This window comes from Bicyclus anynana, chromosome 2 (genome assembly GCF_947172395.1).
Source record: "Bicyclus anynana chromosome 2, ilBicAnyn1.1, whole genome shotgun sequence".
Classification (NCBI taxonomy): Eukaryota; Metazoa; Arthropoda; class Insecta; order Lepidoptera; family Nymphalidae; genus Bicyclus; species Bicyclus anynana.
This window is the reverse complement of record NC_069084.1, coordinates 5587970-5602446: the sequence shown is the minus strand read 5'-3', so window position 1 is coordinate 5602446 and position 14477 is coordinate 5587970.

The following is a 14477-nucleotide window of genomic DNA, read 5'->3' as shown; positions in this document are numbered from 1 at the left end:
CTAACAATACTAATTAGGTAACGCATAGTAACGGTGATATTTCTGTTATATTATTACTCGTATGTTATATATTTCAAGTATCGTTACGAACCGAGTGATAAACTTCCCAACCCTACTGATTGTCTTTGGTTACTAGTCTACCATTATTGTTCACTAAATTACATCTCCTAAAATTAAAGTCCTAGAAGAAAAGTTAAAGAGTAAATATCGCCATATGTTACTCGTATAATGAAAGAGGCATGAAAGTTATAATCCTGGAGGGCTCAACGGTAAAAAAGTTACAAAACTCTGTAGGCACATAAAATGTATGATATTTTATTCTCCATCCCTGCCTTTATATTATTCACAACGATATCGGATATACATTTCATGTATTTTATGACGCGTAGTTAATAATATCCGTTAAATCTAAAATATGAAACGTGCGACACGATACTGTGGTCGTATAATACTGGGGAATTCCTGTTGAATTCAGGTATTTCTATATTATCTATTACCGTTCCCGTTGGATAAAATATAGCCTGTTTGACTGTGAAGATATAGCCTTCTTTTGCTGAAAGATTTTTATATGAATAAGTGGAGTAGTTTCCAAGTTAAATCATATAACGAACAAAAAATACCTCTTTACAATAATAGTTTAGACTTTAAACAATGTTTCTCAAATTCAAAATTTTATTTAAAAATTTAAATACATCTAGCTCTTCCGTTGCGGTGCATTTGAGTGCCCAAGCAACGTGGTCAAGTTATACGATGGTTAGGGCTCCAGGGCTTCTCAAAGTACGCCGTTTCAAGAATTTTGACGACGTCTCTGGTATTGGATAGAAACAGGCGTTACTTTGCGGAAGTTCATCATGATTATATAATGATTTATTTATTTTGCTATCATCCGCGAAAATTCGGCGAACCCATGCGACAACGTCACCCAGGTCCGACAAAATACTCTCTACGTACGTTTCACCCCGAAACCGGAGCATCCTCCATTTATATCATGCTTTCTAAGTGTTTGACGTCTCTGGTGCAGTTGGTAGTGCAGTTCTCAATAGATCGGTCCTAGATTCGATTCCTAGCTCGGTTCGTTTGGGATTTTACATTTTGTAAAAAGGCTCAGATCTGGTCTGGAGATAGGCATCGGTCGTCACTAGTTACCACCCTACCCTCAAAACCACCCAACGTTTCTGTACGATGCTGCATGAAAACTATGAGGTATGTATGGGCAATGATAATTTTATACTATAGATCAGTTACGTTCATACAAAATCGCCGCAAAAAGTGATCCGAATAATCTCTTTTCAGCGCCTCATTTTTCATGACCTAGTAACACATCTAACAGTATTTAACATCATTGTGTATGGATAGAAGAAACTTGCTTAACCAAGTTAGCCCGCCCTCTTAAACTGCATCGTCACTTAATACCACGTGAGATCGCAGTCTCACGTTTGTCATTTAATAAGAAATACTGCCTGTATCAAACTATTGATCCAAGACGCTTGGATGTTGCTAGCAATGCAATGCTAGCTTACTAGTTAATCATATTTACATACTTATAAAGTTACATACTTTACTGAGTGTGTACTGTGTACCATTAAGATATATTTATTTTATTGATTTATTTAATACTCTTTATTTGTACACCACAATAAATAAAAGAAAACAAGCAAAACAGAAACAAGAAAAAGTAGAATACAAAAGGCGGGCTTATCGCTTAGTAGCGATCTCTTTCAGGCAACCTTAGGCTTAGAAACTTATTAAGATAACTGTAGGTGGTGTGTACGTAATAATAATGTACATAATACATACATACAAATAACTACACTCTAATACATAAACCATAATAGACAAATTATATAATAATTATAAATATCATAAAATAAATATTCTAAATATTCTTATAAATATTCTAATAAAATAATATGTCACTAGTGACTAAGATAATATGTCTTGACGTGTATATGTGTGTATACGTGTATATATGTGCATTAGAAATATGATTGTTGTTAAAAGAGAAATCCAAATAGACAAAAACCCCCAAACACTGTCAGTAAAGTGTTGAAATAGAGAGGAAAGTTGTGAAAATATTTGTATGATAAACTTCACAGCCACACATTTTATTCCAGCAGTAAAAATCTGAATTTACTATACTGACTTTATCTCCCCGAAGAGCCTTAAAAAGTGTTTTTATATATCCATAAACCATCGCACAGTGTCAAGGTAACTGCCGCAAATAAACGTATTAGGTATAATATAAACTTGAGCTACTCAAATATTCTATGAAAGATGTTTCTTTGCAGTATGTTATAAGTATATAACTTGTAATCATATCTGACCTAGAAAAGTAATTCATAATTATCTGTTTAAGGGGGATGCTAATAGGTGGGCTTAGTGTAATAATGTTAAACTCTTTCTGATCGGGATCATCGGCTTTATGTGCTCTCCGACGCACGGGGGTTATAATACCAACAACTTTCCACTACCAGTCAGAATTTTTCCAGAAAATTTTCTTAGAAAGTAAACCTCAGTACTTGTACCTCAACGGTGCAATTAAATAGACGTCGTTATCAACCCATATACGGCTCACTGCTGAGCTCGAGTCTCCTCTCAGAATGAGACGGGTTAGGCCAATAGTCCACCACGCTGGCCCAATGCGGATTGGCAAACTTCACACACGCAGAGAATTAAGAAATTCTCTGGTGTGCAGGTTCCCTCACAATGTTTTCCTTCACCGATTAAATAAATTAAATAGTAGAAGTAAGTATTTTTTTTACTTTAAACTTATTTAAAGTGTCTAGGAATATATTATTTATAATCTTTGTTCACTCATTTCTATCATAACGCTATTTCACTTAGAAAAATGAAATATTGTTCATTAAAAAATGGCTAATCTTAAAGCTATGGAATTTTATTAAGTACCTCATTTATTTTTTTTGTTGCGGAGTCACCATTCCATCTGGAACACCAATGACCCCGCACTGGAAGGTGCAGTGTTGATCGACCCCCCACTAGGTAGACCGAAGACATATCAAGCGGGTTGCAGGTCGCCGCTGGATGCTGGCGGCTCGAGACCATTTTGTTTGTAAGTCCATGCATAAGGCCAATGTCCAGCTAGTGGACGTCCATGGGCTGATGATGATGACGTTTTTTTTAAATTACCTTGTTTAATTTTTTTCTTGTAGATATGTACATTAGCAACATAATATTGTGTACACTGAGAACACTCATGAATCCAAATTGATGTCATACCAGTGATACTGTGCTATTTTTAGTAGCAAAAACTACGTTCTAATATTTAATAAAAATTCTCGTGTATAAAATTTAATATTTTTGCCCTGTTTTGTCCTCAATACCTACTTCTTACATTCATTAAAATTTTCCTTTTCTTTAATCTGACTCAAGGGTCACCCAGATCTTACAATTGATAATCCAGATAAGAAAAATATTCAGGCCTGGCTTATCTTTAGAATTGGTCTATGGCGGTTTTTGCCAGAGCCAAATTATTTTTTTTAGTATTCACATTTATTTTTTATTGCGCGTATTTTTATACCCACAGATATTTATCAGTTTTAAGACTTTTATTGTAACTCCAAAGGATTCTTATTAGAGGTTACCTACTTAATGTCCTATTTTACAAGATGAATTCATTTTGAGCGAGTGTTTTCACCCGCGTAATCTCCGTTCGCGTAAAGAGTACGGGGATAAAAAATTCTGATAAAATGGATAGACAATATAGATAGCTAAATATATTTACGTTTCTAATCTTTAGGGGATTTAAACCCACGTCTTACTAGACACAGGCATAAGTTAGTTATTTCTGCGTATCGTCTCAAAAGAGTAAAAAATCTTTTGGAGGTTTAGATGTGCTCTTCTATAACAAGATCCCCAAGAGTGTGATGGACCTGCCAATGCATAGCTTTAAGCAATGTGTTAAAAAACATTTACTTAGTCGAGGTAAACTTAATGATAAAGGCGCTTGGAGGCCATTGGATCAGCTTTCACCTTCAAACAAGAAGTAAAACTAAAAGAAATAGTAATGTTGTCATAAATTATAATAACTGGGTGATTTTTTTTAAAGACCAACTGTTGAGTTTCAGGCCGGTTTCTTCTCAGCAGAACCTGCCTTCTGAATCGGTGGTAGAGTCTTTACAAATAGTCAACTGACTTATTAAAAGTGCTTGTAAATTGAGCCTACTTGAAATAAATGAATTTTGAATTTTTGGATTCTGAATTTGAATAATCCTACTCGTAATTATATACGTTCATCACGACCAGTAATCTAGGTTTTCATCTCTTACTACTAGTCGACATCCCACGGTTTCACCCACGTAGTTCCCGTTACCGTGAGTATGTGGGGATAATATAATATATCCTATGATACTCACAAATAACGTGGCCTTCTAATAGAAAAATCGGTTCAATTGATTAAAAGATTCCTCCTATAACTAAAGATTTTTGTTAGCTATAAAGTAGTGAACAATAATTGCATTGTCTTTTTAATTAAAATATCAGATACTGTAGATAAAGGGCATATTATTTTTGAGATATAACGACACATTTACAACGGAACTCTTACCCCTAAAAACTGCATATTCGAACATAAAGACGGTATTGTTACACATCTTGGCAGCTCTCCCCAAATTTTGGTACTTGTCCTATTTTCCGACACTTTATCGCGGCCGAAAATTTGGCAAAAAGAAGGCAATTTGTTCGCAATGCTAATGAATTTTTAATTTTCCCATATGTATTATAACTATTTCGTTTGTTATCAACCCATATTCGGCTCAGACTCAGAGAGGAGACAGAGTCTCCTCTCAGAATGAGAGGGGCAAGGCCAATAGTCCACCACGCTGGCTCAATGATTGGCAGACTTCACACACGCAGAGAATTAAGAAAATTCTCTGGTATGCAGGTTTCCTCACGATGTTTTCCTTCACCGCTTGAGACACGTGATATTTAATTTCTTAAAATGCACACAACTGAAAAGTTGGAGGTGCATGCCCCGGACCGAATTCGAAACCACACCCTTCGGAATCGGAGGCAAAGGTCATATCCACTGGGCTATCACGGCTAAATAAAATACGGCATAAAGCTATTTACTGGTTTACTATGCATGAAATAAATCAGAAGTCAAAGTTAAAAAGATTTAATTGCTTTTACGATTTGATAATTATCTTTTATAGGTAAGTCAATATAAAAAGTGTTATGACTATTACATGAGATTTTATAAAGTTAAAGTAAAGTCGATCATCAATGTTCCAATTCAATGTGGAGGTCTAAAAAAAGATAATCTAAATATATAGCGTAAGATATTTTTTTACGGTAAATATTTTCGTGCTATATTTAATACTTAAAGCAATTTTGTATTAATCCATTGTCATTTGACAATTAAATAGTTATTTGCCAATTGGACAAAAAACGACTTGGCTAGATTCTAAACTATCGTACTTATTCTGTATTTTTGTCTAATTTCCCTAAATTAAATAAATTGTACGTTATATTATAGCAGCACAAACAGAATAATTAATTGTGGATAAATTCAACGTAAAATTATTATTTGCATATGATTTAAATCAACGGAGAATATTGTAGAACAACGGCGTGTATGAGTAATTACCCGTGCTCCTACAAACTGCATGAGACGTACAGTGCAGTGTAATTAATAAGAATTTATCATATAATCTAAACTAATATTATAAGGCTGAAGAGTTTGTTTGAACACGCTAATCTCTGGAACTACTAGTCCGATTTGAATAATTATTTCAGTGTTAGATAGCCCATTAATCGAGGAAGGCTATAGGCTATATATGATCCACGTATTCCTACGGGAACGGGAACCACGTGGGTAGAACCGCGTGGCGTCAGCTAGTCCTGTAATATTCATAAATTTATGGAATCAGGGTATTTGTGTACTTGTATTAAATGTATAAAAAATATATTGTAACGCTTTGTATGTTTTCAGACAAAAGCAAGCACAATTAATTTAAATATTTTTTTAATTCAAGACAATTTAATTTTTTTAATTACCTATATTATTTCTTGGTCATACACATTGATCCAGTACTAAGCAGCTTGTGTAAGTGAGATCGTTTATAAGCGATGGTTATTCATTCACCACACGGTAGGCTATATATTTGGCCCGTCAATTGATACTTTATGAAAATGAAATTATGCTATACCTAATAATATAGTACAGCTAGCTATACTAACCATACGGATAGACAATAAAAAAGGAGATTTTACATTGTTAAGCGAGAATGTGCAAGAACAAATCATCAAATTACTGAAATATGACGTAATGATCACTCAATCGAAACTTACTCAAATACCAGCTAATCGAACCATGTTCAAACCGTATCTTGTTGATTTAATATGGGAACAAGCAAAAAATGTAACCTTTAGGAAATGAAATTCGCGAATATCTTCAAAGGAAGCGGATGAAATCACTTGTGCATACTTAACACCATGATTACGTTCTTTGAACGAAAACGCTATTCGAATGAGAAGAGCATTCCCATTATACGTACGGTTATTTATTAAAATATCGTATTTGAAGTCTTAGAACAGAACGTGTTGTTAGTAATGGCTCCAAGACTCGCTAACTATAGGCCTCATAAGAAGGCTGAGACTCACACATCGGGCGATGGAACGAGCAATGCTCGGAGTATCTCTGCATGACCGGATCAGAAAACAGGAGATCCGCAGAAGAACCGAAGTTTCCGACATAGTTTAGCGAGTCGCAAAGATGAAGTGGCAATGGGCCGGGAACATAGTTCTAAGAGCTGATGGACGTTGGGGTCCCCAGTGTGCTAGAAATGAAACCCCGCACTGAAAAGCGCAGTGTTGGACGATCTCCCACCAGGTGGAGTGACGACATCAGGCGAGTCGCAAGGATTCGCTGGATGCAGGCGGCTCAGGATTATAATGTTTGAAAGTCCTTACCAAAGGCCTATGTCCTACAGTGAACGTCCATCGGCTGATGACGATGATGATCGTATTTGAAATCGGAAGACAAATATATCTATGTAGGTACCTTCTTACCCTTTAGTGGTGTTGATTGACCCGCCAGCATTGGAGCAGCATAATGAGTATGGGATGGGTGAAGCTTTAAATCTCCGCCAAGGAGATATATCCGCAAGAAACACCTAGCTCTACCCATAGTAAGTTAAAAAAGATAATGAATTGCTAAGTTTCTGGATAATTAGCTCTATAGATTGAGATCGTGAGTGTAAAAAGCTGAAAGTTCGGTAGTTCATGCTAGGTAGGACAGTTAAGTATATCAACTTTGGAGTTTAACCCGTGGTAGCTTTGGAAGGTATCAGGTTTCAAAAGTTCAAAGGTTCAGAGCTTCAATCACCCAAGTATACGGCTTGCTTTTCTTTCTTCCAAGAAATTCTCAGTAGCATCGGTCTTAGTTCCAAATCACATTCCTTATCAACAAGTATAATATGTCTTATCACAAAGTATACCAAAGGCACAATTATACGCCTTTAATATGTCGCGAGTGTTTAAAGTGGGCGGATAATTGTGCCTCTGAGTAGGTAGAAGTGCGCCATATTCGAGAATATTCACAATTTCACATTTACACACAAATCTATTTATGGTATGATTCGTCCTTTGTATTTCCTGTGAAATATGAATTAAAACGACAACAATACAAACAAATTCGTAATGAAAATATCATATTTTCCATTGCTTTACTTTAATTTACATAACCGGAGATAATCCTCTCCATTTGCAATACTATAGATAGGAGTACACCACAAACAAATAGAACAACACAGCTCTGTATTACATTATCATACGCAAATCGTTTTCGCTTTTACATTGTCAGAAGCATTTGCAAGTAAAGTATCACTCGTGTACCTATTTCATAATATAGAGTACAGTTATTATAGGATAGATACAAGATCTGCGGGTATTATTAAAAAACTTTTAAAGACCTATAAATTACTAACTAGGGGAAGCCCGGGACTTGGTCCGCGTGAAATTTAAATTTTCATTACCGATTTTTTTCGCATTTTCGTTTACTTTAAAACTCACTCCTACACACTCCTACTTTAAAACTTCGTCTACTAAGAATGGATTTTGCGAGAGGGCTAGATTAGAGAGGTCTATGGGCGGTTGAAGTCGCGGGCGTTCGCATGTTATCTAATATTTTCTTTTTAAAACGGCTTTTGTAATTCGCAATGCATTGCAAGCTATATCACAGAACACAGAATAAATAATAAAAGGCTAAGGTTTACTAAGTCGAAGTCTACAATAACAAACTCACTAGCATGAAAAGTAAATAGCAAAAAATTATCATAAGTAAATCACTTTTGCAAGAATATTGTCAGAAACTTTCACATGTAATACATCACTTGCTCAGTGCTCACCTATATCATGCCTGCATGTTTACTGAGACGACTTTCCATTACTAAGGCTTCGGGTTTTTACGATATTGAAGTTATCCCGAGTCGTATTGACGTGTTTCGTCGCCTTGTATTCATATGACGTTCTCTTAAAGAAATATGATCATTTTCTATTGGTTTTATTTCACTATTATTTTATCTCATACTTCATTGCTTTTAATTGAAAACTTTGAAAGCATGTGCACGATATCTGTGGTTAGGTATTTGGTCATAATTTTGTTATTTCAAAACTATTGTAAATTGTGTCCTCTAACGAAGTATATGTACTAATTGGGATAACGATTAATATGATGTTTAGGAAAACAAAAAAGTTCTCAAAAAGGAATATTTTTACCCATTTTGACTCATTAATTGATGCTCCCATTTTATTGGTCGTAGCAAGATGTTATATTGCATAATTATAAGCTTTTAGTAGTTATAAGCTTATAGTAGTTCTTGAAACTAGCACTTTCAACCAAACAAACAAACTCTTCAGCTTTACAGTATTAAGTACAGATTAATATTAAATTAGAGTTGAAAACATTTCATTTATTTAAATTGGTAACTAAATCGTGTTCATATATATTATTATGAATAAATAACAAACAATTTAAAAAACTGTCACAATAGTATTTTTTATGAAACAAAATTACTATTATTATCGAACTTTTAATAATACTTTAATAATGCGCTTGCTTGCACTGTGAGCTCTACAAATAATTTTAAAAACAAATTTTTCTTCATTTTCTTGAGAACAACTGCACAAGAACATTTTCTTTAGAAGCAAGCAGGTCGAGAAACTTATTATAGGTTAAATTGTACATAGCATGAACTGCGGCCATCGGGGAAATTGTTACTAACTGTTTTGTACGACACAACCGTAAGCGAAACTCGTTGGAACAGACATTACTGGTTTTTAACCCCAACTTTATTAGTGATTTAGATTCAGAACAAACCAGTTTTAGATTGTTTCACTTCTAGTGCAAGGATTAAGAGGAAATGTTTGGTTTTATACGTGTTTTTTTTTACTCAGATGTTATTAAAAGACATCTCCTTTGATGCTGTTATTGTAAGAGAAACTAACACTTTAATTTTAAGTTTTCGAAAGAAAACAAAAAAAAAAGAAAAGAACTACTGGTCCGATTTGAAAAAATCTTTCAGTGTTAGATAGCCCATTTATCGAGGAAGACCATAGGCTATTAATATCCTCGTATTCCCACGGGAACGAGGACCACGCGGGTGAAACCGCGCGGCATCAGCTAGTTACTAATCCAATAAAAGTAATGTAATTAACACAAAATGGTTCACATTTATTAAAAATACCATCAGAAACTCAATCCCGCTCTCAGCGTATTAATAAAACGAGGCGTTTGATCCACAGTGTGACTTTTAAACGAGACTTACTTTGTATTGGTGTTGATTAGTCTCTTTTAAATAGGTCGCCAGGGATCGATCTTTGATGTTTACACAAATTCTTCTCTCATATATCAATTTCTGCTGACACATTTTCGCTAATAACTCAGCCAATTTACCAGTGATTCACACTGGAAGGAAGTGGAAACTCTATTTACTTGGAGAGATTCCGTAACAAACTTAACAACTTTGTGCCAAATTTATTGCACTGAAGTTTAAACTATATAAATAAAAACCAATTTCTACCGTGCGGTAGTAATTGGTTTTTATTTAATAATCGATAATGATGAAATAAATTTTTTGTGTTCATTTGAGTTAGTCTTTTTGTTTCAGTGTTGCCATCGGGTTCCTAGATTTGTCGAGTTTTTTTTAAATATTTTAAACGCACATGAGAATTAGCTGAATTCAAGTTCAGTGACCTCTAGCTCCAAGACTTATACGGGCTTATACCTAGTTAGATTGAGTTTTAGAGATGCGATCTAGTCCTCTTCTTTTGTTTTCCTCGCAATCCCATAACAGAAAAGGTATACATATATTTGAACTGAAAATATTAATGAATATTGACCTCTTAATTTGAACTGAAAAACGTGAATATTTTTTTAATTGAAAGCCAGTATACATGCCTTTGCCATACATGATTATATCAAGTCAAGAACCTCTTGAAAACCAACGTAAGCTACTAATTAGTCTTTAAAGATAATCTTACAGACTATTAAACCTAGAAACTATATTGTAATCTCATGTCACCCGCCGTTCAATATGAATCTGTACCGAAGTTGGCCGTACGTACACCTCAGTTGGTAATCCATTGTTTGGGAACCCAAAACTTTTGACAGATAACAAAGTGAAGCTTTAACAGCAAAAACAAAGCGCCAGCCGCGCTCTGAATTCGCAAATGTTTGATGTTAGTTACTTGTGTAAGGATTACGGATTTTTTTTTGTTTTTATTAAAACAATCTTCCAAAATTAATGAAAAAACCGGACCTTGGGAATATGCACCCTTTATTATTTTCGTTATATTTTCAAAATTTTTGAGTATTACCTTACCATATCAACCGATAGACGTCCACTGCTGGACATAGGCCTCTTGCATGGACCTCCAAGCACAACGGTCTCGAGCTGCCAGCATCCAGCGGCTCCCTGCAACCCGCTTGATATCCTCGGTCCACCAAGGGGGGGTCGACCAACACTGCGCTTTCCGGTATGGGGTCGCCAATCCAGCACCACGAGTCTCCAACGTCCATCGGCTCTTATATGTGGCCTGCCGATTGCCACTTCAGCTTCACGACTCGCTGAGCTATGTCAATGTCAGTTTGAGTGTTAAGTATTGTACAATTCGACAAATTGATAAAGATACTTACTAAAATATATAACATATCAAAGAATTTAAAGTTCTCGCACTTGACTAAAAACAGTCCATTTTCGGCTTGTCCCAGAAAAATCTATTAGCATAGCGTCAGTTGTGTTTGAAATGGCATTTTTTTTTGGTGTGGTCAAAAGATAATAATATATTCCTCTTGCTTTTCTGACAGTTAAGATTAGATTTACTACAAACAAGCACAAGTGCTTAAAAAACTAAGTGGAAAGCATTTTGCCATTACCTAGTTAAAAGTTAAAGTATTTTTTTTTATTTTCATCGCCTCAAATTTATTCGTCCATCTATTGTCACTTGTCACTTGAATTTGGAAGTGAAAGAAAGTGAAAGACGCTCGGCAAGGGCGCTGCCTTATTGGCCTCGGCCAATTAGGCAGCGCCCATTGTTTCAGTTGCAATTTGTAGTTCTTATAATTATACAGTTATGTTATCGAGCGAGCGAGAGCGAGTCTAAAGAATAGAAAAATCAAGGCTTCCGTTAAAACGAAATTTTATCTGTTATTTAATATAGTAGACACGTCGTGTCCCTCGGTAAAACGTTTTATTCGAGGGCCATCATTCTTATAACATTAGTACCTTTAGGATTCCCTAGGTGACGATATATTTCAGCGACTTGAGAACGTAAATGGCCCTCTATATTACAATCTTTGAATAGGATTTCCATAATCCAACGACGCCCGAAATTTTAATATCATTTATTTTATTTCTTTCGCAGGTAATTACAGGAGACCATTTAGTTACTGATCGAGGCAAGCCTGGATCAAATAAATACTTGGGTAAGAATTAATAATTAAAGATTCAATTATTTACAATATCTCAATAACAGTGCCATGCACATGGCTTTAACTAGGCTATGTATTATAAGTTCAAATTTTAGAAAATACAAGGTCCTCATCAGGATAGGTTAGGTGGTGCAATTTAACATAATTATGTGAACTGCAATCCATTGAATATGCATATATATAAATATCGAGATTATATTTATTTTAAAGATAAAATACTCTAATATGACTTTGCAATAAACTATTAAAAGTAAAATATGTAGTATGCATAAATTCTTATTGGTTTTATTGAAATCCTCATACGTCGATACTGTTTGATGAAAACTGGCAACTTTCTGATATAGCCGATCAAATGTTATCCAGAAATATACGGATAGAATGCAACAGAATTATTTCCGTCAAAACTTTTCAGATGCTTTTCTACTGACAGCTTATAATTTGTGAATTCCGCCCATCTTCTATACTTATAATAAATCTGTAGAGAGGTCAATTCTGTACATGAAACATGTTTTCAAAATAACTATCAGAAAACGATACTGATGCCAAAAATGCAATCTGTAAATTTTTTGTCTGTCTTTCTGTCTGTCTGTCTGTCAGTATGTTCGTTATAGAAACAAAAACTTCTCGACGGATTTTAACGAAACTTGGTACAATTATTCTTCATACTCCTGGGCAGGTTATAGTATACTTTTCATCACGCTACGATCAATAAGAGCAGAGCAGTGATGGGAAATGTTGGGAAAACGGGAGAAGTTACTCCATTTTTAAACTTCCGTCGCGTGTTAGGGTAGGATAGTAGTAGGGTTTCACGCGGACAAAGTTGCGGGCGTCCGCTAGTATAGTAATAATTTATTAAGTTTATTTAATTTAATTTCGCTAAGTGAATTTCGCCCTAATAATAATAATTTAGTAAATTTTAATAATGCAATAACAAACTAATTGGTATAACATTTGCATTTATGAAAGTATTAGTTTGAATCTGATTTAATTAATTATCCGAAATAAAAAATAGTGAAAATATTTTTAGTTTAATACCACACTAACAGATGCCCAGTGGGTTCATCCGCGTAGTTCCCGTTTCAGTGAGAATACGGGGATAAAATCCTTCTTACTAATATTATAAACGAAAAAGTTTGTATGGATGTTTGGATGTATGTTTGGATGTTTGTTACTCTAAAACGCCGCTACTACTGAAGCGATTTAATTGGAATGGAAATAGATTTTACTCTGGATTAACACATAGGCTCCTTTTTATCCTAAAAAATCCATGGTTTCCCGAGATTTGCGAAAACTGATGATTTTGATGATATGAATGTTTGCTACTCTTTCACGCCTCAACTACTGAACCGAATTAACTGAAATTTGGTATTAAGATATATTATAGCCTAGATTAACACATAGACTACTTTTTATGTCGGAAAAATCCATGGTTTCTGAGGGATTTGTGAAAAACTAAATTCCACGCGGACGAAGTCGCGGGCGTCCGCTAGTATAATATAAAATACTAACAAATAACGTGGCTTTCAAATGGTAAAGTAATTTTCAAAGTCCACAAACTTATAGAATGAAACTACGTCAAAAAGAACCTTCAGAATTCGTGTCACCCGTGAACACAATACATTGTTTAGTGCCTTGCTTAGGGCAGTCGATAAATTGACATTGATACACTATGCGCACTGCGGGGTTTCACATTTCCGCGAACATTATGGTGAGCTAGATTTATTTGTATAAAATGCGGGTCTTTTATGAGGTCAGTTCGGTTCCAAGTTGCGTGGGCGGGCCGTGGGCGGAACATTAATCTTTATATTTCCACAGTGGGTCCATTGTGTGTCTATTCAATTTTTAACATAAAAGCTTAAATGTTTCATAATATTTTTAATTTTCATTCCTTTTGTCTTCATAACAAGAGAATGAATTGACTTTTTGGCTTTCGAAATTATCCAACTAATATTATAAAGGCGAAAGGTTTTGTGTAAGTGTGTAAGTATGTTTGTTCCTATTTTACGCTGCGGCTACTGAAGCGATTTGGCTGAAATTTAGAATGGAAATAGATTTTACCCTGGATTAACACATAGACTAATTTTCATCCCGGAAAAATCCACGGTTCCCGCGAGATTTGTAAAAGCTGAATTCCACGCGGAATTTCGATAGCCAAACAGATACAATATGTTTTATGGGAAATATGGTTTCTAAGCAACATAAAAACATTATTGGAAACTATAGAACAACCACGACTTCGTCCGCTCTTTAGACCTTCTTGATTTAGCAAAACCCGTTCTTACCGGGCGTCTACTATGAACTACCTCCCTACCAAATTTCAATTTTATACGTCAAGCTATGTTCGAGATATATACGTTAAGGTAATCAATTGCTTAACTATGCCTAATAGAAATAAAATTAATTTGGACATTAATCTGTTCTTTACACGAGTATAAAAATCAGCTTTAATCACTCACAAAAATGTGAGTTTCATTAAACGATCACTATTAAAAATAAATCAAATTAACCAATCGTTATCAACATCGTT